Source organism: Octopus sinensis, linkage group LG13 (genome assembly GCF_006345805.1).
Source record: "Octopus sinensis linkage group LG13, ASM634580v1, whole genome shotgun sequence".
In the NCBI taxonomy this organism is placed as follows: domain Eukaryota; kingdom Metazoa; phylum Mollusca; class Cephalopoda; order Octopoda; family Octopodidae; genus Octopus; species Octopus sinensis.
In genome coordinates this window covers 27,761,922-27,785,735 of record NC_043009.1, presented here as the reverse complement: position 1 = coordinate 27,785,735, position 23,814 = coordinate 27,761,922, and the positions used below count along the sequence as shown (strand labels likewise).

At 33.0% G+C, this 23,814-nt stretch overlaps 1 protein-coding gene across 13 annotated transcripts in view; it reads left to right on the top strand.

Moving 5' to 3' along the window:
* LOC115218437 (protocadherin-11 X-linked) overlaps window positions 1–23,814 on the top strand; it is a 457,497-nt gene that overhangs the window by 75,829 nt on the left and 357,854 nt on the right. For 11 of the 13 annotated variants that reach the window (XM_036508279.1, XM_036508273.1, XM_036508278.1 and 8 more), the window contains exon 2: window positions 20,661–20,751. The exons of 1 other annotated variant lie outside the window; for it this stretch is intronic. The gene's annotated coding sequence lies outside the window, so the exon portion shown is untranslated. Of the gene's footprint in view, window positions 1–20,639; window positions 20,752–23,814 lie in introns of all 13 variants that reach the window. One more of the 13 variants, XM_036508270.1, reaches the window with a different exon arrangement.

The window sequence follows — 23,814 nt, the reverse complement described above, 5'->3', positions numbered from 1 at the left end:
ATATATCTGTCTATGTATGTGTATATATATATATATCTGTCTATGTATGTGTATATATATGTGTATATATATGTGTATATATATATATATATATATCTGTTTATGTATATATAGCTGTCTCTCTCTCTCTCTCTCTCTCTATATATATATATATATATATAATATATATATGTATAAACTCACATATATATACATATGTGTGTGTATTGATTTCAAATTTTGGCACAAGGCCAATAATTTCAGAGGGGGGCATAAGTGTCAATTACATCACTCCCAACACTTAATGGGTGCTTATTTTATCAACCCCACAAAAGGATGAAAGGCCAAAGTCATCCTCACTAGAATTTGAACTCAAACCTAAAGGCATACGAAATGCTACAAAGCAACTCCGTCAGGATACTAAGGACTCTGCCAGTTTGCCTTGTGTGTGTATGTTTGTGTGTATGTGTGTGTGTGTGTGTGTGTGTGTGTGTGTTGTGTGTGTGTGTGCATCTTTGTGTTCCTGTGTTTGTCCCCCCACCATCGCTAGACAACCGATGGTGGTGTGTTTATGTCTCTGTAACTCAGAGGTTCAGCAAAAGAGACCAACAGAATAAGTACTAGGTTTACAAAGAATGAGTCCTAGGGTCGACTTTTTCGACTAAAGGTGGTACTCCAGCATGGCCACAGCCAAATGACTGAAACAAATAAGACAGTAAAAGAGTAAAGAATATATATGTGTGTGTATGTGTGTGTTTGTTTGTGTGTGTGTGGCGTGTGTGTATATACATATATATATATATATATATATATATATATATATATGCATGTATACAAACACTCAAATCTATGTGGAAATATTACCTTTATAAACATGGAGGGTGTGGACAGGTATAGAAAGGTATCTGGCCATAAAATCACGTCTCAATAGGCTACATCTAATCCATCGAAGCATAGAAAAGTGGACACTGAAAAGAGGACACTGAAAAGAGGAGAAGGAGGAGGAAGAAACATATACACTTATTTACACATCTCTCTATCTCTCTATAGACAGATGTGTGTGTATGTATGTAGGTATGTATGTATGTATGTATGTGTTTATGTATACTTGCATGCATGTGTAGGATAACTAAATTGTAAAAAAAATACAGGTAAGTGTTGATAACAGGCAAAGCAACAGACCAAAATAAATGGGTCTCCACAAGTTTTAATCTAACTCATGACAGCATGAAAAAACAGTGGTAGAGCTGATATTTAAATATGCACATATATTATTAATACTTATATTGGTTATGAAATTTCTTACTGGACAATAGTAACTTTATCAAGGCCAGACAACCAATGGCATTTCAAAGCCAATAGCAATAACATCTTAAAGCTATCTCATTGACTATTAATGTAAAACCCTCGCTGATGCTTAGTGAAACTTTCCTCTATTGCTCTATCATCTTTAAGTTATTTCATCTGAAGAATATATCTAATACTACATCATCATCATCAGCAGCAGCAGCATTTAACGTCTGTTTTCCATGCCGGCATGGATTGAATAGTTTGATAGGAGCTGGGAAGCCAAAGAGCTGCTCCAGGATCCAATTGTCTGTTTTGGCATGGTTTCTACAGATGGATGCCCTTCCTAACATCAACCCCTTTACAGAACATACTTTGTGCTTTTTACATGGCACCAGCACGTTTACTTCTTCCATGGCACCAGTACGGGTGCTTTGTAACTGACATCAGCATGGATGCTTTTGATGTGACACCAGCATGGGTTAGTGAAGCTTTCCTCTTTTGCTATGCTCAATTCCTTCATTACTTGGCTTTTCGTTAGTTCCTTCAGTCCCTTCACCAGTTTACATTACACTGAACTCTTTGGCCCTATCATTTTTAAGCTACTTTATATGCAGAATATTTCTCACACTATATATTTCCTCAAAACCATTTTTCCCCCCAAAGCATTTTCCTAACACTGTTCTTGCTTCTGTGTATCAATAATAAACCATTATGAATTGAACAGCACTGGCTGGCTTCACTTTATTCCTCCCATTATTTATTAAAGGAAGAAATAGGCCCATCTCTTTTGGTTCAACAAATGACTCTAATATAATTGAGGTATTTCATCGAAATATCGATCAATCTCCTCAGCATGAGATGTCTGGCCTTTTAACCCATCAAATACCAAATTAATCTGCTGTCATTATTACTGTTTTGTATTGTTTTTTTAATAATCACAATACATAAGGGATTTTAAAAATCTCAATACAATTAGATTATGAAAACAAAATACAAACAACTTGTGTGACAAAAGTGCCATTAATGGTGTTTCTCTCTTCTTTTTGTTGTTTTTACAACAACAAATTAGATATTGGAATGAAAGAGTTAACTAAGTACAAAGAATATCTGTATTTTCTGAGAATACTCTGTGGGATTACACAATAAACCATTTCATTTTGTTCTTTACAAACAAAATATTATTTAGATAACAGATTTGAAAGAAAAAAGAATAACATTCAACCATTCAGTTGGTAACAATTCCAGCTCCAATGCAACCCAGTACCGTATTGGCTATTCAACTATGGCACACTTATGGAACTGGAATTGATTAAAATGGGGAGAGAAAAAAATGGAAAAGTGATTGTTGAACAACTGGCAGGGGTCAGAATTTAATGTGGTGGTGGTTGTGGGGAAACAGGGGGGGAGAGGGATGGGGTTGATTCTAAAATAGAAGCTGGAATAGCAATAGGAAAGATAAATCAATACAGATATGAGAGTAATGGTGGGAAAAAAATGGTGCCATAACTCACAGATTTGAAGAGAATGGTGTTTTTTGTAGAGTGGAAAATGACTGTCTAGCTAAAAAAAAAAGTTCTATTGATGCCAGTGGAACATATCTACCTTAGAATAAACTTTTTTCTGAGAATAGGGAGAAGTGAGAAGGTCTTAGGAGAACTAAATGACAGAAGGTCTTCAAAGAAGAAACCCTTGCCATCATACAAATCATTTGGCCTTTAACCTTTTAGCATTTAAGCCAGCCATATCCAGTCCAAATATTTCTGTTTTATGTTGAAACTGGTCAGATCCAGCCTCTCACATCAACCCTGTAATGTCTTCCAAAAAATAAGCAGTCATATCTTCGAAATCTCAAAGCTATGGGATAATACAAGATTAATTTTATAAAATGTAAATAAACTAGTATTATATTTGATCAAGTAATCTGAATGTTAATGGGTTAATCCCTTAAAATTTAAAGGGGCTCAGGTGACATCTAGATCAAGATTCCTGTAGAACTTTCTGCTGCCACATTTGTGTTACCGTTTGTGTTTTAATCTGTACCTTCCTAGGTGGTTAAGGTGTGGGAGGGCCATGCTACTTTGAATGTCATAACCACTTTGATCTGAGACACCTGTTGAATAAAGAGTTGATTATCTCTTCAACTCATAAATTAAATTATTAAATGGGGAATGATAGTGGGATCTCTTTTACCTTATAGCCAAAGTTTCACACCATTTTCTACCCTAACCTAATCTTAAATTAAATACAAAACAAATTGACATTGATTTACCACCAAATTCCCAAATTTTTCAATGAGAATTTCCAAGAAGGAATTCTTCCTAAAAGCATGACAGACAACAACTGAGGATGGCAGAATTATAAGAGCATCAGAAAAATGACTAATTTTTCCTAACTTTTTACATTCTGAGATCAAATCTGCCTGGGTCAACTTTGTCAATCATCTCTCTGGGGCCGGTAAAACTGACTGGAATAAATTGTGCTGACTAATATTTCTCCTCAAATATTGCCGGCTTTGTGCCTAAATTAGAAACAATTATTACATTCTGAAACTATTGACATTTTTGGTTGATACATACAGTATAATCTCAGTTTATTTTACACATAAATTAACATATATTAGACTCTACATACTTTCAATGCAAAGAGATGATAAACACATTATGTTTATGGATAACAACATAAGCAAAAAGAAAAAAAGCGTATAGAATCATTTCCACATGTCAAACACTATATACGTAGATGACTATTAAATATAAGCATAGAATAGAGAGAATAGAAAGAATAGACATGAGTTATATGATGAAAGACAATTTAATACCCTTCAGGAAAGTTCATAGATCAGCACTCATGAGGTATATCATAAACTTACTGGTTGGAGCAGCTCAACCCATTCTGAGCAAATGTTACCACAAGTAAGAGTAAGTACACAAAAGTCTCTTTGACAACACTTGTCTAGGAAAAAGAATGGTAAATCAGTGTAGAAGGTCTGAGAAGAAAGACAATAAAGCATCACAAGATGAAATCAGTCCTATATTCAAATTTGGAGAAAACACCACTGAAAAACAAAGAATGAGATGCATTTGAAATGGACCTTCGTAACTTAGTAAAAGAAAAATAGGACCTAGCTATCACATGTAAATTAACATGGCTTGTTAGCATGTTCCATACTTTTGCCAATTATCTGAGATGCTTCCATTGTTGTGAGCACACATAGGAACTTGCTTGATCGTCTTATCAATGACCCTGTGGTACACAAATAAGGTAAGAGCTGGAGGGAAAGAGGGCTGCTCCAGCATTCTTCTCACAATATTTTCAGTTGAAAAGACAAGAAAGGAAGTACGTTGGTCAAGGTTGCAATGCACTGCATGACCCCAGATTTGAACTCATGCTTCTAGGATTATGAGTCCAATACCCTAACCACTATCCACATATTTTTTTCACTTAGCTAAGAATGTAGAATATTAATAATAGAAAGATTTCCTTGATGAGCTAAGCTTGAAGTTAATAACAATAAAATCCACCAGAAGTCTATTCGTACTTGCAGATAAAACAAGGAATTGATATAAGGTAAGCAGAGACACAACAACCTTTTGCACAAAAGCAGAACAAAATCCAATAAAACAAGCAGCGTCAACACAGAAAATGAAATCAACACAGAAGTGCAAGTGATAACTACAAAACATAACATCTAAGACAACCTTAGAAGTGGTAGTTTTGTGTATTATGGCTTGTTTCAAGAATTATAGAAAAAGAGAAAAAAAGAAAGAAGGGAGGATCAAATATAGACTATTGGTAATTAACGATATTAATAACAACAAAAACAATAATACCAACTGCAATTCTTGAATTAGTATTACTACCAATAATAATAATAATAATGATGATGATGATGATGGTGGTGATGAGGTTAGGAATGATTATAAAGCAGGATTACTTTATAAACTTGACAAACTTAAATGCTACTCCATAAAAAAATACAGCCTTCATCAAACCGAAGGATATAAAAATAAAACTTTGAAGTCTCACAGAACTGTAGACTCATTAATCTAAGCAAAAGTGATTTTGGTAAAACAATCTTAGATTAATCACTGACAATGTAATCTGTGAATATGAATCAGTGGAACAGCATTGCATCAATCATCACATGTTTCAAAAGGGTCAAGAACCAAAAAAAAAAAAAAATATATAATTTGATATTGTTGATTATTATCCTTCCATAATCCAAAAAAACTTCTTCCAAATGCCATGAATTTCGTCAGAAGATGCTGTAATATCACAGAAAGCAAATTGAATGTCATTATACATGTTTGACAGATCTCATACTTCCTAACGAAGACGCTTGTTGGGTTTAGAATGACAGAACAGCTAATTTTGATGTTGCCATGGGGAGCTTTGAGATCAAAGTGTGCATGCTGGAAAGCTTGTTTCTGTTCTATGAAATGGAAAGCATTTCTGATGGCTTTAGCACAGGTGTGTGCAAAGATGACTGGCTCGTAATTTTCAACACGGAAGGCAGCCACACTTTTGAACCAGTAAATACAACTTAAAAAATTCTGTTTGAGTCCTTTAAGAAACCAAACAGGCCTAGTTGCTTAGCCATACATAACCCAGTACCAACCAGATATATTAATAATGTTTGAATGGTTCATCAGCAAGAAGATAAGTTCATTATTCTGTCATGAAGCTGTTAGAGTTCAACAGTGAACCACTATCATGTAGCTGATACCCAGAAAGAACAAATACTCATGAACACCATCAAATAACCACCATAAAGACTAAGAAAAGAAATATTACTTGGTACAGTTTGTCTAATATAAAGTATAGTAAGATGAGCTACAGTTGTATGAAAAAATAACTGATGGCATTCACAATTACAAAGCAAAATACTAAATGACCAAAGGTAGAGCTGGCATGTTATTGCAGAAACAGAGAATTCTACATCCCAAAAGGTATACATTTACTCTAAATATTGTATACAAGGCTGATGACTCCACATTAACAAGCTATATCAAGTTCGCCAGCTACACAGCTACATTGACTTAACTTCTTCAAATGTTGCCTGCATCAGAGCAATCGGTCGTTCAATCAGTACCACTTGGAGAGTACCACAGCATTTTCAAAGCACATTTGGAAATTGAGAAACACAAGAGGCATTTCCAACATCTTATAATCAGTGTTAGATAAGACACAGGAATTTAAAAATAGATCATAATCCTGACTTCTGTCTCTAAAACAAATACCATCCTACCACACTCTTAAATTAACAGAATGAACTAATCTCATTCTGCCAACACATGTTAAAATTCTTTATGGATAATTTCAAAGAAGGCACTCCTGATATATGACAGTTTACAACCAACAATGTACACTGCCGATAATCAGCTGATTAATTTCAAATCTGCAGTTACATAATAGCTGACCAACTGAACAAAACTACAGTTTGAGTTATGTAATTACAGTTTATTTCACATAGATAACATACACCTAATTTATGTGTATATAAATGTGTGTACAGATATAATAAACACGTACTACACATATATATACCCACAATATCTATCTATCTGTCTATCCATCTCTCTCTCTCTATGTGTATATATATGTATATATATATAAGTATATATATATATATATATATATATATATATATATATATATATATATATATATATATATATATATATATTACATATATTTTTCCTACACACATGTATGCACACGTAATAATGACAACAATAACAACAACAACAACAACAGCAATAATAATAATAATAACCATAGATATGGTAATGATAATGATAAAAGAGTTTTCCTTCACATTCGTGTGTACACACATATATATTTGTGTATATATATTATATATATATATATCTACATACATGCATATAGGTATATATGTGTGCACAAACACACACACATACACACATACAAACAAACACACACCCACACAAACATACTCACACACATATATATCATATACACACATACACACAATGACAAGCCATGTTCACTCAGCATTAAATAAGTTCAGCTCATTTAATGCAGAATGAACATAGCTTAAAATGAGGAAAATTTAATGCTTCCTCAAATGTTCTCCATAAATTGTATTCAATATAAATATATTTGTATACATAAATTTATGCATATATACATTCCCTAATCTCGTTTTTAACAGAAACCACTTCTGAATGTCAACTCCCCTCCTATTAGAGCTATTGATTTTGACAGAAATAACTTTACAAATGGAAACTGATTGATTTTCTGCTCCAATCCTGCCTCTTTAACACACCATTCCTTACTTTTATTAAAACTGATAAATAGATTTGGCTATCTTATTTCAAATGAGAAATTATATATTAGATCTTGCCCACACACACACACACACACATACATATATATATATATAATATATATATATATATATTATATATATATATATATATTATATATATATATATATACATATATATATATACATACATATATATATATACATACATATATATATATATACATACATATATATATATGTGTGTATATATATATATATATACATATATATATATGTATATATTATATGTATATATATATATATGTATATATGTATGTATATAAGTATATGTTATATATATATATATATATATATACACATATACATATACTTATATACATACATATATACATATATATATACATATATATGTCTATATACATATATGTATGTATTTATGTGTGTGTGTGTGTGCGTGTGTATCCAACCCATCCAGTATGGAAAGTGGACATTAGATGATGATGATGATAATATATATTTATACACTAATATCAAACAGTGAGAATGAGTGTTGAACACCACATTGGTGGGTAAATATTCTTTATTTGTGAGTTAACAAGGATATACCCCGCCACATACACATGCATGTGTGTGCGTGTGATACTGGGTTTGTGTATGTATATGTGTATGAGCATATGTGTTTGCTTGTGTGTGTGTGTGTGTGTGACAGAAGGAATAAGTGTGATCTTTTGTGATTCCACATACATAAGCATACCAATGTTCTTGTGAATTGAGCCCGGTTAGTTGGAGTCAACCTCTCTCTCTCTATCAGTCAGTTTGTCTTCATCTCTCTTTGTAAGTGTTTATCTATTTATGGCAATTCATATGTAGTCACACAGTCTGAAAATGTATGTAGAATATCTGATTTTGATCACATTACTATGTACTTCGAACATACTCCACCACACATTCTTTTCCCGTACCCTTTTGTAATTAAATATGCAGAACTAAATTTGAACTTATGATCTTAAATTGTATTCTGAAATTAAGTAAAAGACAGTTGATACTCTGCAAGTTCCACAAGTGCATTGTTAGAAATGGTAATAATAGAGTGAAGGAATGCACTAGAACTTTTGAAAATGGAAAAATAACAAAAACAATACTAAAACACAATGAAAAGCAACTGACTAAAATTAGAAAATTAATCGAATTTTATTTCGTCGTTCAAAAACTTACTTTCTGTCATTTTTTTTAACAGATTGGATAGGTATGCAAATTTTGTCATTATCATTGATTTTAGGTGAAATGTATTTATAACTACTTTGTCTCATTCAAAATATTTTATTGTTAATTGAGACTGACTACTATTTTCTGTCAAGAGATTTCGAAATAGCTAAGAAGTCTGTGTTCATAAACAATAATTCTGACAGTTCAATCTTTCTTCTTGGAAGTCTGTTACTGAGAGACTTATTGAAGGTTTACGTATGCTCTCACTTTACAGATAGGTAGTGCATATGATAAAAACGGTACCCAATAGCAATTTGAAAATTTGTAAATGTTCATATCTGCAAAGCCTATTAAATTCCTTTCAACATCGATAAGAAGAGGATGCCAAATAGAAAACCATGCAGATTTGTAGTATTTCTTCACTATTATTTATGATACCTCTAAGGCGGCAAACTGGCAGAAACATTAGCACGCCAGATGAAATACTTAGTGGTATTTTTTCTGTCTTTACATTCTGAATTCAAATTCTGCTGAGATTGACTTTGCCTTTCATCCTTTCAAGGTCGATAAATTAATTCTCAGTTGTGTACTGGTGTCAATCTAATCGACTGGCCCCTTCCCCAAAATTTTGGGCCTTGTTCCTAGAGTAGAAAAGATTATTTATGATACCTCTTTAAAGATCATCATTTCTTCATTGCCAAACAATTTAATTTTTTCTCTTAGAAATGACTATTGAAAAATGGTATCAGTGATATATTGGAGTTATTTTATTCAAATACAAACAGTTTTGGCATAGTTAGAAGAAATTATAGCTAAAATAAATTGATAGAGTGTCAAAAAATGGTAGAGTGCCAGAAATGATACCATTAAACAAAGAAATTATTTTAATGTCTATTCAAGCATTTATTTTGCTTTATGCAGAGCCTACTTGTTTTATTGATGCTAACAAGAGGTTGCTTTAATTTATGGGTTTTTTTATCTCTTGCTGGCTACCCTTCACTGTTAGGCAGGTTCTAAAGGACGTATTTTCGGCTGTGGGGAAAAAGGTCATACAGAGTGAGATTTGAACTCAGGATACAATGATTCAGGATAGCCACTACTGTAATGCATCCCATCCATTTGTCTAACAAATCTGCAAAAACTAGCCTACTAGATTGGTACTTTATTTATTGACCCTGAAAGAACAAAAGAAAAAAGCTGATCCCAGCAGGGTTTAAACTCAGAGTGCAAAGCTGTGCACCCTGTCACAGTTAACTTTACATTTCATGCAACTAGAATCAATAAAATGAGAACTAGTCAAAACCTCAGAATGCGTCAGTCAACCATATTCAACGTATCTGGTTTTGTACAGAGTCAACCATATTTGCCTATTCACAAAGTGAGACAGAAAAACTTTCCATTTGCAGCAGCAGCAGCAGCAGTAGCAGTAGCAGCAGCAGCAGCAGCAGCAGCAGTAGTAGTAGTAGTAGTAGTAGTAGTAGTAGTAGTAGTAGTAGTAGTAGAGGCAGCAACAGCATGTTTCTAAGTGTTGTTGTGCCCCCCAATAATCTTTTCTACTCAAGGCACAAGGCCCGAAATTTCGGGGGAGGGGGGACAGTCGATTAGATCTACCCCAGTACAAACTGGTACTTAATTTATCAGTCCTGAAAGGATGAAAGGCAAAGTCGACCTCGGTGGAATTTGAACTCAGAACCATTGTGCCCCCAATAATGCAACAAAGACAGTAATGTAGCATCAATTGGTTGTGAGAGGCTGTGTGATGCAGCCGACTGTTGCCAGCTGAAACAAATGAAGCGTGGGAGGTTTTTGCCTCATCCTGTATTTTGTGATGCTATACAAATAAATGAGATTCATGCCTCATTCTTATAAACATTTATTAAAAGTTGATCACCGAAATTAATGCAGCAGGCTTAATTCTTCACGTTCCAGACATTTTTATGTCATTTAATGACATCAGCATTCAATATCATGTTTTTATGTCACCTTTATATCCCAATCTAGATTGGAAAGATCATCGCAGATAGAATCAGTTTTTATTCAAAGCAACTGGCCTCCAAGATAGATTGGAGACCATATCTTACTGTACATTCCATTTTGGGAAACGTTTTCAAGAGCTGGGCATCCTCCCTGTCAGCAACCACTTTAGTGTATATAATTCTATTTGTTTATGTACATTGTGTGATATACATTAAAGAGAAGGGTATTATATGATCATATCAGTTAAACCAATATCAATTTATATTCGGTGACCAAAGTTCTAAAGGTGGCTGACAACAGAATAATTATGAAAGATTATTAATTTCTTATATGTTCAGATACCTCAGATTTCTAAGAGTGGAAATTAGATATTGTGGTGCTTATATCATCTCTAAGGGCTTTATGACCAAAAGGTAATTAAATATTAGTGAGATGTACATAGATATAATGCGAATGACCACAGGATATCTATCAATGTGCATTATATATGAAGATATTTGTAATGAGATTAAAACATATTTCAGTGCATCACTTGAGTTCAGTATGGACTCCAGGAAAAGAAGGTATATACGAGGGACTGCTGAAAAGTTCCTGACTTTAAAAGTATTGCAAAAGGCCTGGTTAATGGTTCAACCTTCCAAGTTCTTCTATGGGGCTTAGTAAAATTGATGGACTGCTGCAATAAGTTTGTGAATCTGAGAGGGGAATATGTTGAATAAAATCATAATTAACTGATCCTTCTCTATTTTTTCTTTACCAAAAGCCATGAATTTTTCAACACCCCTGCGTATATGATTAATAGAAACCCCATTTCTCAGTTACATAGGACTTTAAAAGCTCCAAGTGTGGTAATTTTTTTTTATTTTCAATACTAGATATATATATCATGTGGCATTACATTATTGGTCTGTGGGAGTTCAGTTATTTTTCGATAGGTACAGACTGTAAAATGCATTGACTGCTTTCGTAACGTCCTGTTCACTGGGATTTTAAGTAACTTGTTCACTCAGAAAATAGAAGTGAATTGATGAGGAAAAAAAGAAACAAAAAGTTACTGCTTAAATTTGATAAAGGGCTTTGAGTGTAGAAAAAAAATTATTCATTCTTTATAATAAATTGAAAGAGGAAGATTTATTATGATATTTACATTATCTTCTTAAAAATATCTTTGGCACATTCAATAATGTTGCTAATGGTTGATACGGAAAAGTCATTTCATTAAAGAAAAAGAAAACCTACGTTAAATGGAATTGATAAATGTATTTTTCTGATGAATTATGTTCGCTGTAGATAATGGAAAGGAACTTCTCATCACCATTTTTAACCAATTTCCTTCTCGCCCTCAAATTCCCCTTCTTTCCTGCAATATATTGATAGAGTGTCTGTCGTCTTAGGTTTTATAACATCGAAATAAATTATACCCATTGCTTGCTGTTTACCCTTCAAAATTGCATCTGGAACATTCTTATTCCATTCTTCAAGCATTATTTACTAAGCACTTATTTTTCCAATTTCTACTTATTCCCATATGTATTTCTGTGTGTGTATGTGTATGTGTGTGTATGTGTGTGTGTGTGTGTGTGTGTGTGTGTGTGTGTGTGTGTGTGTGTGTGTGTGTGTGTGTGTGTGTGTGTGATGTGATTGTGTGTCTGAGTGTTTATAATGCTGGTTGTGAGTCAAAAAGTATTACTTAGCCTTTTGGTGAATAAAGAACTCTAAATATATACCAGACTGAAATAAATGATGGAGTTCATAGAATAGACTAAAACCTTTGAAAGCAGTGCCCCAGCATGGCCAAAGTCTAATAGAAACCAATAAAAGAGAATATATATGTATGTGGATATATATATATATATGTGTGTGCCTGAATTGTAAGTTTGTAATGGGTAAAAACCTAGAATATTCCTTATTTAGTATTCAATACAAACTCTTGCCTGTTTATCCTTTAAGACAAGCACTCAAATTTAAACAAGTCCGCTGGTGCAGGAACTCCAAGTACTATGCACACACACATATATGTATATTATATATGTATATATGTGTGTATGTATGTGTATGTATCAGCTTTCTCTATTTTTGGCATCTGACATCATCATTTTCAAACCCACTTTTCTATGCTTTCATGGATGATATGGAATTCATTTTGGCAGATTTTCTACGGCTGGATGTCCTCCCTGTTGCCAACCTTCACCAGTTCTATGCAAGGCAATCTTTCCCTATGTTTCTCATGGAAGATCAAAAACAAACAACATCACTTGGATAATGGTGATGTTCATTTACAAATATTACATCATATCGAGACTAACAGACAGAAGCACACACAGAGGCACACAGACACACACACACACACACATACAAACACAGCAGTTTTTCCTTCTTTCAGTTTCTACCAACTAAATTCCCTCAGGTCTATCGTAAAAGACCCTTACTGATAATGCTGTGTAATGGGACACAACCTAAAACCATGTGACTGGGAAGCAAATTTCACAACCACACTGCTCTGTGTGTGTGTGTGTGTGTGTGTGTGTGTGTGTGTGTGTGTGTGTGTTGTGTGTGTGTGTGTGTGTGCGTGTGCGCGTGTGTGTGTGCGTGTGTGTGTGCGTGTGTGTGTGTGCATGTGTCTCCACGTGCAGGCATGCATTTTATGCACATGTGTTTGAGTGTGCGTACATGGTTCAATATAGATTTCTTTGCACATTATTCTGTTGAATTCATGGAGTTTAATATAATTTTAATAACAAAGTATTTTAACAACATAAATGCATAACTCACTTTAGAGTATTTATTCAAGAAATATTTTACAGAGGAGTTTGATCTGCTAAAATAGAAAATATTTAAATTCCATCATTTGTAGTTTACAGTATTCTATTATATGTTTTACAAGAATTGGAGAGATGCTGGTTTTAGCACAATCAGACTGAATAGTGAGATTTACTTTACTCATAATTTCTTCATGGGCTGACTTGGAATTTTAAAAAAAATGCAGCATGTTTTGCAGAAGGAATAGTTTGAAATATTTTGAGAGTTGCCATCATGTGATAACAGAAACAAAATTATGAAGAACATATTTGCAAGGATTCTGTAGAATATTAACAATAACATAACACACTGAGTTATCCACATTAATATAATTTTAATCCAATTTCATTATTTGGAAGTTTTATGTCATGCAATAGCAGAGTTGTATGAATAAATGTATGGTTTAGATGTTTCCTTTGAAGACTGTCAGTATATTTTCAGATCTATATATATTCTAACTATTATAATAGCAACAAATTAGAAATGAATATTTTTGTTTGCTATTTCATATCAATTCGAAATTTCCTCACCGGAATTGGATAGGCAGATATTGCAAATGAAACCATTTGTACAAAGTTATTTCATAGCTAAATTCTATTATAAAATTGGAATAACTTTAAACAGTACACCACTACTTCTCATGCTATCCATTTGTGGATTTTGTTGATCATCAAATCAATTTTTATTTAAACTTATTAAACCATCTAGCATTCCATGTTTTTATTATATTATTCATTAATAAACCTTCTTTGATCCTAAGTTTTTTAAAAAGTTTTAACTGCTATTTTTAGCTAGTATTTAAGCCGTTTCATCTAAATTCATTTTCAATGAAATAACTTTGAAATGTTCAAGAATGGAATTTAAAGCCACAGACAATTTTGTTTAATATGCTTTAAGTATGAATCCTTCTACTTCTCTTGTTCTGTATAAATTCTTTTCAATAAACCATAAAGTGAGGTTAAGATTAATTAATTAAATAATTAAGATTAATTGGTAATTAGATTGATTTACTAATTTTCCATGAAGAAATTTCATTAGCAGCTTCTTACAAATATTCTCTCATATATTCTTTCAGCTCTCTGCTAGTTCTATCAGTCACTCCCCACCAATAAGAATCCTCACAACTTGACCAAATACGATTTATTGATGGTGTACCCCACAGTTATATCACAATTGACTTGATGCTAATTAATATATGTATTAGGACTTCTGTTCATAATGAGGTTAGGAATTTTTAAATTTAGAAATAAAATTGATTTACTATATTGGCCTAAAGCTTCAAATATATTTGAGGGCAGAGAGAAATGTGATTAGACGATGTTCATGCTGACATTGTGGACTTGTCATTCTGTCTCTTCATTTTTGCTGGATCTGTATCAAAAGGGGGGAATTGACAGAATCCTTACAGTATTGCTCAAAAAGGCTGTATTTCTTCCAGCTGTTTACACCCTAAGTTCAAATCCTACTGAAGCATATTTTCTCTTTCATCTTTTGATGGATGATAAAATAAAGTGCAAGTTCAGGACCATGTAATAGCAAAATGGTTAGAACTAGGGAAGAAATGGTTTTCTGTATTGGTTCTGTCTTTACATTTTGAGCTCATATGAGACAACACTGGAGTCTAGTTAATTCACTCCTGGCCTTTCTCTTGGACAAGGGCCTTCGTCATACAAAGGCAGATGCCAGGTGCAAATAGTCATTGACCATTAGCAGAAAAAGGCCATAGACCAGAGTTTAAATCAAACATTATTGTCATTTTATTTCAAATTGATTTCAAATTTTGACACAAGGCCAGCAGTTTGGGGGGAGAGGAGTAAGTCGATTACATTGATCCCAGTGCATAACTGGTACTTATCTTATCAAGCCTGAAAGGATGAAAGGCAAAGTCGACCTTAGTGGAATTTGAACTCAGAACGTAAAGATGGACAAAATGCCACAAAGCATTTTGCCAAGCATGCTAACGGTTCTGCCAGGTAACCACCTTATTTCATTTCATAATATTGAAAAAATTTTAAGGGCTGGGGATTAGCCGAATCGTTGATATAGGGAACAAAATGCCTTGCAGTATTTAGTATTGCTCTTCTATTTTCTACATTTTGACCCCATCAAGGTCATCGTTGATTTTCACCCACCTGGGGTAAAAAAAATAAAGTATCAGAAAAGCACTGGTCTAAATATAATCTGTCATACCCCTCCCCCAAAATTTTTGTCACCAGGTGCAGGAGTGGCTGTATGGTAAGTAGTTTGCTTACCAACCACATGGTTCCGGGTTCAGTCCCACTGCATGGCACCCTGGGCAAGTGTCTTCTACTATAGCCTCAGGCTGACCAAAGCCTTGTGAGTAGATTTGGTAGATGGAAACTAAAAGAAGCCCGTCGTATATATATATATGCATATATATGTGTTTGTGTGTCTGTGTTTGTCCCCCCCAACATCGCTTGACAACCGATGCTGGTGTGTTTACATCCCCATAACTTAGCAGTTCAGCAAAAGAGACTGATAGAATAAGTACTAGGCTTACAAAGAATAAGTCCTGGGGTCGATTTGCTTGACTAAAGGTGGTGCTCCAGCATGGCCACAGTCAAATGACTGAAACAAGTAAAAGAGTAAAAGAGTATGCTTATGTTAAAATTAATATTCAAAATGTTTCATCTGATTTTTTTTACTGAAATATTTTTAATACAATTTTTATAAAAGAATATTTTCTCTAACCATCATCTAATTTTTTTTAATGCAAAAATATATTTTTTGAATTTGATTAAGTTAGAAATATATCTGCACTTAGTTTTGTTTATTTATATATTTTTCACTTCATAACTACTCAAAATCCATTTCTCTGATCAGAGTGTCAGCTATTATATGATATAAATATCTTTCTTAGAGTTACGCCAACCTTAAATTGGTGAGGTCACATTGGTAAAAGGTTTTTCATTGACATAATTCTTGCTAGCAAAACATTTTAGATCTACATTTCTGACATATATAAAACGTATGTCGTAGAATGTTTGATTCAATAATCACAACCTATAATGATGACATTTGTCTGACAATGGTCTTTATAATTTACTGTTATTTGTACTTCACAAAGTTGTTTCTTATATCATCTACACTCAACTGACACAAACTAATTCTTGTTTCTCAAAAGAAATTTTAATTATCTTCATTCAGGGAAAGAACATACTTATTTTTGTGGTTGTCATAAAGTAACAATACTTCTGAGAAACTTATATCTCTGTTGCCTGATTCAATAAAAGCACTGGGCCATTACCTATCTGTAGCAGAGTTTACTCTGTTGCAAGCATTCAAGCCACTCTTCCGCTTTCCTTCTTTCCCACCAGTCTTGGAAGCCCCTGATTCAGCAAAAGCACTGGGCCATTACCTATCTTTTGCAGAGTTTACTCTGTTGCAAGCATTCAAGCCACTCTTCCTCTTTCCCCCTTTCCCACCAGAAAATAGTCAAGGGCAATGCCATTCCATCACTGACTGAGTCATTACAAACAATTGTAAATTCTAGTATTTCCTTATATTACTAATCCTTTGCATAAACCCAAAGTTAATCTTAAGAAATTTTAAATTTAGACTGGTGTCCTAGAGTGGTTAAGAAGTTTTCTTCCCATCCACATCATTGCAAGTTCAATCCTACAGTGTAGCATCTTGGGTAAGAATCTGTTACTGTAGCTTCAAATCCACCAAACCCTTGTGAATGGATTTGGTTTACAGAAACTGAAAGAAGCCCATGATATATATTTTCTTTTATCCTTTTATGCATTTCACCCCTAAGGCTGTGACCATGCTGGAGCACTGCCAACATATGCGTATGTGTGCATGTTTGTGCCTCATTGTTTTGGCATTGTGGATAGTTGTCAATGAGTGTCACTGCCAAACAAGCTGTATTGTTCACTTCTAATATTCTGTAGAATCATGCCCAGGAAATATTATTTTGTTTGGAAACTGATGAAGGTTGGTGACAAGAAAATTGACCTCCATAAATTCCATCTCACCCAGGCAAACATGGAAAAGTGAACATTAAAACGATGGTGATGATGATGGCTCTGCATGTTACCCAGCGTTTGTTAAATTTCAACTCACAATTTATATTACTATAAGAGCACTCCATCAGTTACGATGATGAGGGTCCCAGCAGATATGATCAATGGAATAGCTTGCTTGTGAAATTAACGTACAAGTAACTGAGCATTCCACAGACATGTGTACCTTTAGCGTAGTTTGCAAAGAGATTCAGAGTGACACAGTGTGTGACAAGGCTGGCCCTTTTTTGAAATACAGGTACAACTCATTTTTGCCAGCTGAGTGGACTGTAGCAACGTAAAATAAAGTATCTTGCTCAAGGACACAATGCATCGCCAGGAATAAAACTCACAACCTTACGATCATGAGCCGAATGCCCTAACCACTAAGCCATGCGCCCTCACTTTATATTACTATTACCAGCAAAAATGGCAATTCATCTAAATCTTATTTTAAAGCAACTGGAAGAAAAAAATTAGATCTAATATTACAGAGCTCCTCTCCAAAGATTGTATATTTATACACTTTTTGCCAAAGCTACAATTTGCTAAAACTTGTTTATTTTGTTTTTGTTTGTTTTACTTGTTTTTTGTCGCTGTTGTTTTGGAATTACAACTGTAAAGTGGACAATGTTACAGTTAGAATACATATACTTGTATAGATGTGGACACATACAATGATTAGGAACAATATTTCAAATTGCTTCCAATATTTTTTTATCCTTACTTCAAGAAAATGGCTATTTCTTTTGATCAATTGTGGTTCATAACTTTGATTATGGCTTTATTTGGGTCCCTGCAAATCTGGTTCTGCAATAAATGGAAATGAATAATAAGATTTCTCACGACATCATCATATGGTATTCTGTTTCCATGGTCTAATGCCGTTACCAATGTTTATACATTCCCATACATTAATTTTTATGCTATTTATTTATTTATTTGAAAAAGGAAATTTTTCTCAACTATTTTGGCTAGTTCTGAAGATATAAGACATTGCTGAACAAGCATTTTAATCCATCATTCATGAGTTCTGTCTGTGATCTTGATCATGTTATCAGCAGAAAACACATTTTCTATGTTTTCAAAATCTCTATGAACTGTGTATGGAATTTAGTAAATCCAGCTTCAAAGTTAGAAAACATTTTCTTCTCTTCAAAAATAATACCAAAAAAATCAATTTTGCTACGATTAATTTTGGTTTTATGGTGGAATATAGTACCTTATTTTCTAAGTTTAAATTTCTCAAAACTTTTCTTTCACTGATTTGAAAACTACATCACTGATTTTTGTTTGTGCTTAAATTAAATATATTTTTTTTAAGTTTGTATAATCTGCATTGGGGAAAAAAGGAGAAAACAATAAATAATTTTGGTTTCATTACACTTTGATAAGTAAATCGTCATCACACATTCATCAAATGCCAAATCTGTGAAAAACGTTATACTCTGCCAAATAGATTCGACAATAACTTGTTCTTGTCTAGAATTGGCTGTAGAGTAGTCAGCCTTGGCTATGTTCATTTGTTGATAAATTTTCAAGGCTAAGTAGTATGGTTTATTCATTTGGCCTATTATTATTATTATTATTATTATTATTATTATTATTATTATTATTATTATTATTATTGTTATTATTATTATTATTATTTTCATTAGCATCTTCTTTCAATTCTGTTTCCATTTCTTGTCGAGTATCTTCCTGACACCTAGGACAGAGAAATGTATTGTATACATTGGTATGCAGTATACATTATTATTATTATCATTATTATTATTATTATTATTATTATTATTATTATTATCATTATGTTTCATTTTTGTAAATCCCAAATAGATGTTAAAATGATCAATTCATTTCAGTTAGGGAGTAGTCAACAAGTCAATAATGATCCCTTCTTCTCCTATGCCTTAATACAGACAAGACTTTTCTTAAAATCCTTGCTGTGCCAAGAAGTGTTTGTCTTCTGCATTCTCTGTAAACCTTGCACCAATTCCAATTTCATTTACAAGCTTCTCAAGATTCTACAATATGCATCTCACTGCTCCAATCACCTCTGAAATCCCCAAAACCTTCTTCATCCCCCACCACTTTCCAATCCCTTCCTTCAGTGACTCATACCTCTCAGAATCATTAACATGTCAGGCAAAATGCTTAGCGGCATTTTGTCTGTCATTACATTCTGAGTTCACATTCTGCTGAGATTGACTTTGCCTTTCATCCTTTCGGAGTTGATAAATTAAATACCAGTGAAGCACTGGGGATCGATGTAATCGACTAATCCCCTCCCATAAAATTTTAGGCCTTGTGCCTGTAATAGAGATGATTATTATTATTATTATTATTATTATTATTATTATTATTATTATTATTATTATTATTATCATTATTATTTTCATGTTTAATACAGTTACATATTACATATGCATATTGTAGGGCTACAATTTAATAGGCAACAATAATTTCATATATCCTGCTGCTTTGATTAAATTCTGTAATTGTTGACCAACAGTACAGACAACAACAGTCACAAAGAACTCAATACTAGGATAAGAGTATTATAAATAAAAACTAAAGTTGAAAATAGTTCAAAAGTATTGCTTACAGTTTCATCTGTGAATCTTCAGAATTGCAATTTTGAGAGTTCAATAGATAGAACTGCAGTAAATTATAATTCTGAACTCTTTCAACTATATTCCATATTTATATTTGGTAAACATTTCACCAACGCCTATTTTCTGAGCTATTCAAGTTAATGGTTTGTTTTCTGGTAGTTGCCTAATGCAATGTGGTGTGATGTTCTACATAAATTCTGTTATGTACACTGTTGCAGGTTTATTGTGTATATTGTATTGTTGATGGTTAATTATGTATGATGTATAATAACGTAAATGTCCTTAACTTATACCAAAGGCATCCTACTAAAAACCTCGCCTTGTTTGTTGAATCATTGCCAATGTAGCCAGTTTTATCTTTGATTCCTTTTATTTCAACTGTTTTTGTTTTTCCACGCTTTCCTTCTTTTTCTTTCTTTTTTGATTCATTTTTCAACACACTCCACATTCTAGGTCCGATATTTCTTGTTTCAGAAGGGGACGGGAACAATGACGCTTTGGCTTAACATGCTTTCAAAAGTACCCAACCATTTGTAAACCACTGTGTGCGCTGTCTATTTACTGCGTAAGTACATTCCATAGTGACTGTCCACCATATCATTGGATTGCAACTAAATATTTGTTTCTTGGCACCAAATAATAATTTATTTAGTGCATAAATGTCTAATGTTACTGCTTCACTCAGTAATTTTAAATAATGCGCAGGTTTTTTTTTTTCCTTTCTATTTTACAATAGATTAACTTTTTAATCTGCAAACAATAGATTTAATGAAAATAGTTCAAAACATAACACTTGTTTTTTTCTTTCTTTGTACACAACCTCTAAAACTATGCTTTGCTTCCTGTTCAAAGCATAGGAAATGAAATATTGGAATGTGTATCAACTGAATTTATTTCAGAGTTAAAAATCTAATCTTAAGATTAATACATAATATATTTATATCTATATTCCCTATTTAATTTATCATCTTCTATTCAGGTTAGCAATATTTTAAATAGAGGCATACATTTAACTCTGTTGATACATAATGTAGTAGTATATACCATTATATAACGATTGTTATACTCAAGTAACTCTTATAAAATTTGCTTTCATATGGAATATTTATACAGGGAAATCTTTTGTTCAATTATTGAAATAGTTGTAAAAGATGTTCTCCAAAAATATTTGAATAGAATATATATTAACCAATGAAAACATCATCTGAATACACAACAGTGATACAAGCCTGTTTTTCTGAAAGCTTATTGAGATTTAGGTTCGAGTGAATATTATCAGATTACATATTGAACCATTAGTCTTGTGGGATTCTATAAACTCTCCTTTAAAACATTATTGAATGGGTTTTATCTCATAATAGAAGTAAATATTTATTTGCTTTTTCATATATTTATGATTACCCCTCCAGGTAATCCCATTTGATCTCTGCTGAGGATTTAACACACCAACTGGTGTTGATGCTAGTTGTTGTTGTTGACAAAACAAATTAATTGAGTTGGGGTTTTTTTTGCTGGTTCAACCATTTTTTTGAATTATCAATAAATTCTCCTCATGCTTCTTTGCTATTTAAAAAAAAACCTAATTTATTTATGATTAGAGAAAACTGACTATATTGTAAAATTTGTGTAATGCATTGATTATTTTTTTTATTTACCACCCAATTAATTTAGTAGATATTCCAACTAAATTTATGAATCAGTTGTATTCCCAAACCAAATATTTATTTATATTTTTATCTATACATAAAATCATTATCATAACCATCATTATCATCATCATCATTATCATTATTATTATTATTATTGTTATTATTATTACAAAAATTATCATTCGTAACATTATTAGTACTACCACACACAAATGCACATTAGTTACATGATTGTGATTATAAACTTGACATCAATTCACAATGAGGTCATATTTGGACAAGTTACATCAGCCATTTACTTCAATATAATTAGCTTGCTTAGATAGCCTTAAATAGGTTTCAACTAGTAGTAGAGATGCAAGCTACAGCTAACTAAATAGTACCACATAGTAATACTTTATGACGTATTAGTTACTGGACAATTCCATAGTATTAAAAGATCACCGATTCTGCTTAAAAAGCAAAATGGTTAACCACTGGGGTTGATAAATGTATAAAAGATGAGAAACTAATGTGATTGATTCTCAACATAAAGAAATACTTGCTTAGCAATAGCATTTAATTTATATGATGTTTTCCAATACATCAGTCATGCCAGAAAACCAAATATCATCAAAACCAGTTTACAAAGGTTCATAGAATGCATGCAGATCTATAGATGTCTTACTTGACAAAAATATTCATACCAACATTAACATAAAATTAAGACATTTTGAAAATTATCAGTTGTTATGAATATTGCTTTTAATTTAAATTAATTATTCCATTTAATTACATGAGAAGATTTAAAATGATGCATTAAAGAATAAATGTAAAATATCCAATATTTCATAATGGAAAGGATTTTTCTCTAAAAGATTGGTTTATAGTTTTGGTTTGCATTGCTTATTTAGTTTCTGTGTCTGAATCTCTAGAATTACTGAGTGATCAAATGTGTGTGTATGTGCGTGTGTGTGTGTGTGTGTGTGTGTGTGTGTTCTTTTTGGTTCTGCTGTGCGTCATGTAAAAATATTGCAGCATCTTAACATCTAGTATCACAAAATTCTTTGAATGTAGGAAGCTGTTTTTATTGATATCTATGAGACAACACAGTTTTACACACACACCCACAAGCACCCCCCCCCACACACACACATGTACACATCTATGCTTACCAATTTGTAAAGTGGAACCTGTTTTGTAATGTGATGCTGGAATTGAGTGCCCTGCTGCATATCATGGTTGATGTCCTCTCTGATCAATGTTGTATGAATATATCTATAAAGATTTCTTATATTTTCAAGAGAATGCAAGTATGGCAAAATGGTTAGGAAGTTCATTTCACAATCAAAAGGTCATGGGCCCAATTGCACCGTATGGTATTTGGCAAAACTGTTTTTACAACACCAATGGGCCAAGCCAAGCCTTGAGTGAAACTGGATTGATAGAAACTCTATGGAAGCCTGATGAAGAGATTTTGGACCTATGATTTTAAGACCCCTCCTCATCACTGTGTCATGCTAATTCTGCCAGAAAATTACATTAAGTGGACACATGTCTGTGGAATACTCATCCACAAAGATGCTAACAAGAATCACATGCTCAATTTGTTAATTATATTTGTTTAATTGTACATCTTCAGTTCACTATGGATCATCATTTCACAACCATAGAGTTTCGTCTATTGCAACAGCAAGTGTGGTTCAACCATTGCAATCATCATCATCATCATCATCATCATAATCCTCATTGCCATTACCACCACGACCATCACCACTGTTGTTTCACACCTCCTTTCCATACTGGCATGGACTACTTGGTCATATTCTTCTCTTCTAGATGGTTCAGAGGCCCATATCTCACTAGTAGGAGTCATTTGTGAATGGTGGTGTGGTGGGGATGATTTCAATGGGCAGATGCCCTTCCTAACACCAACCACTTTAAACATTTTTATGGTACCAGCGCTGGTGATGATGTTGTTACAGCTTCAACAAGAACAA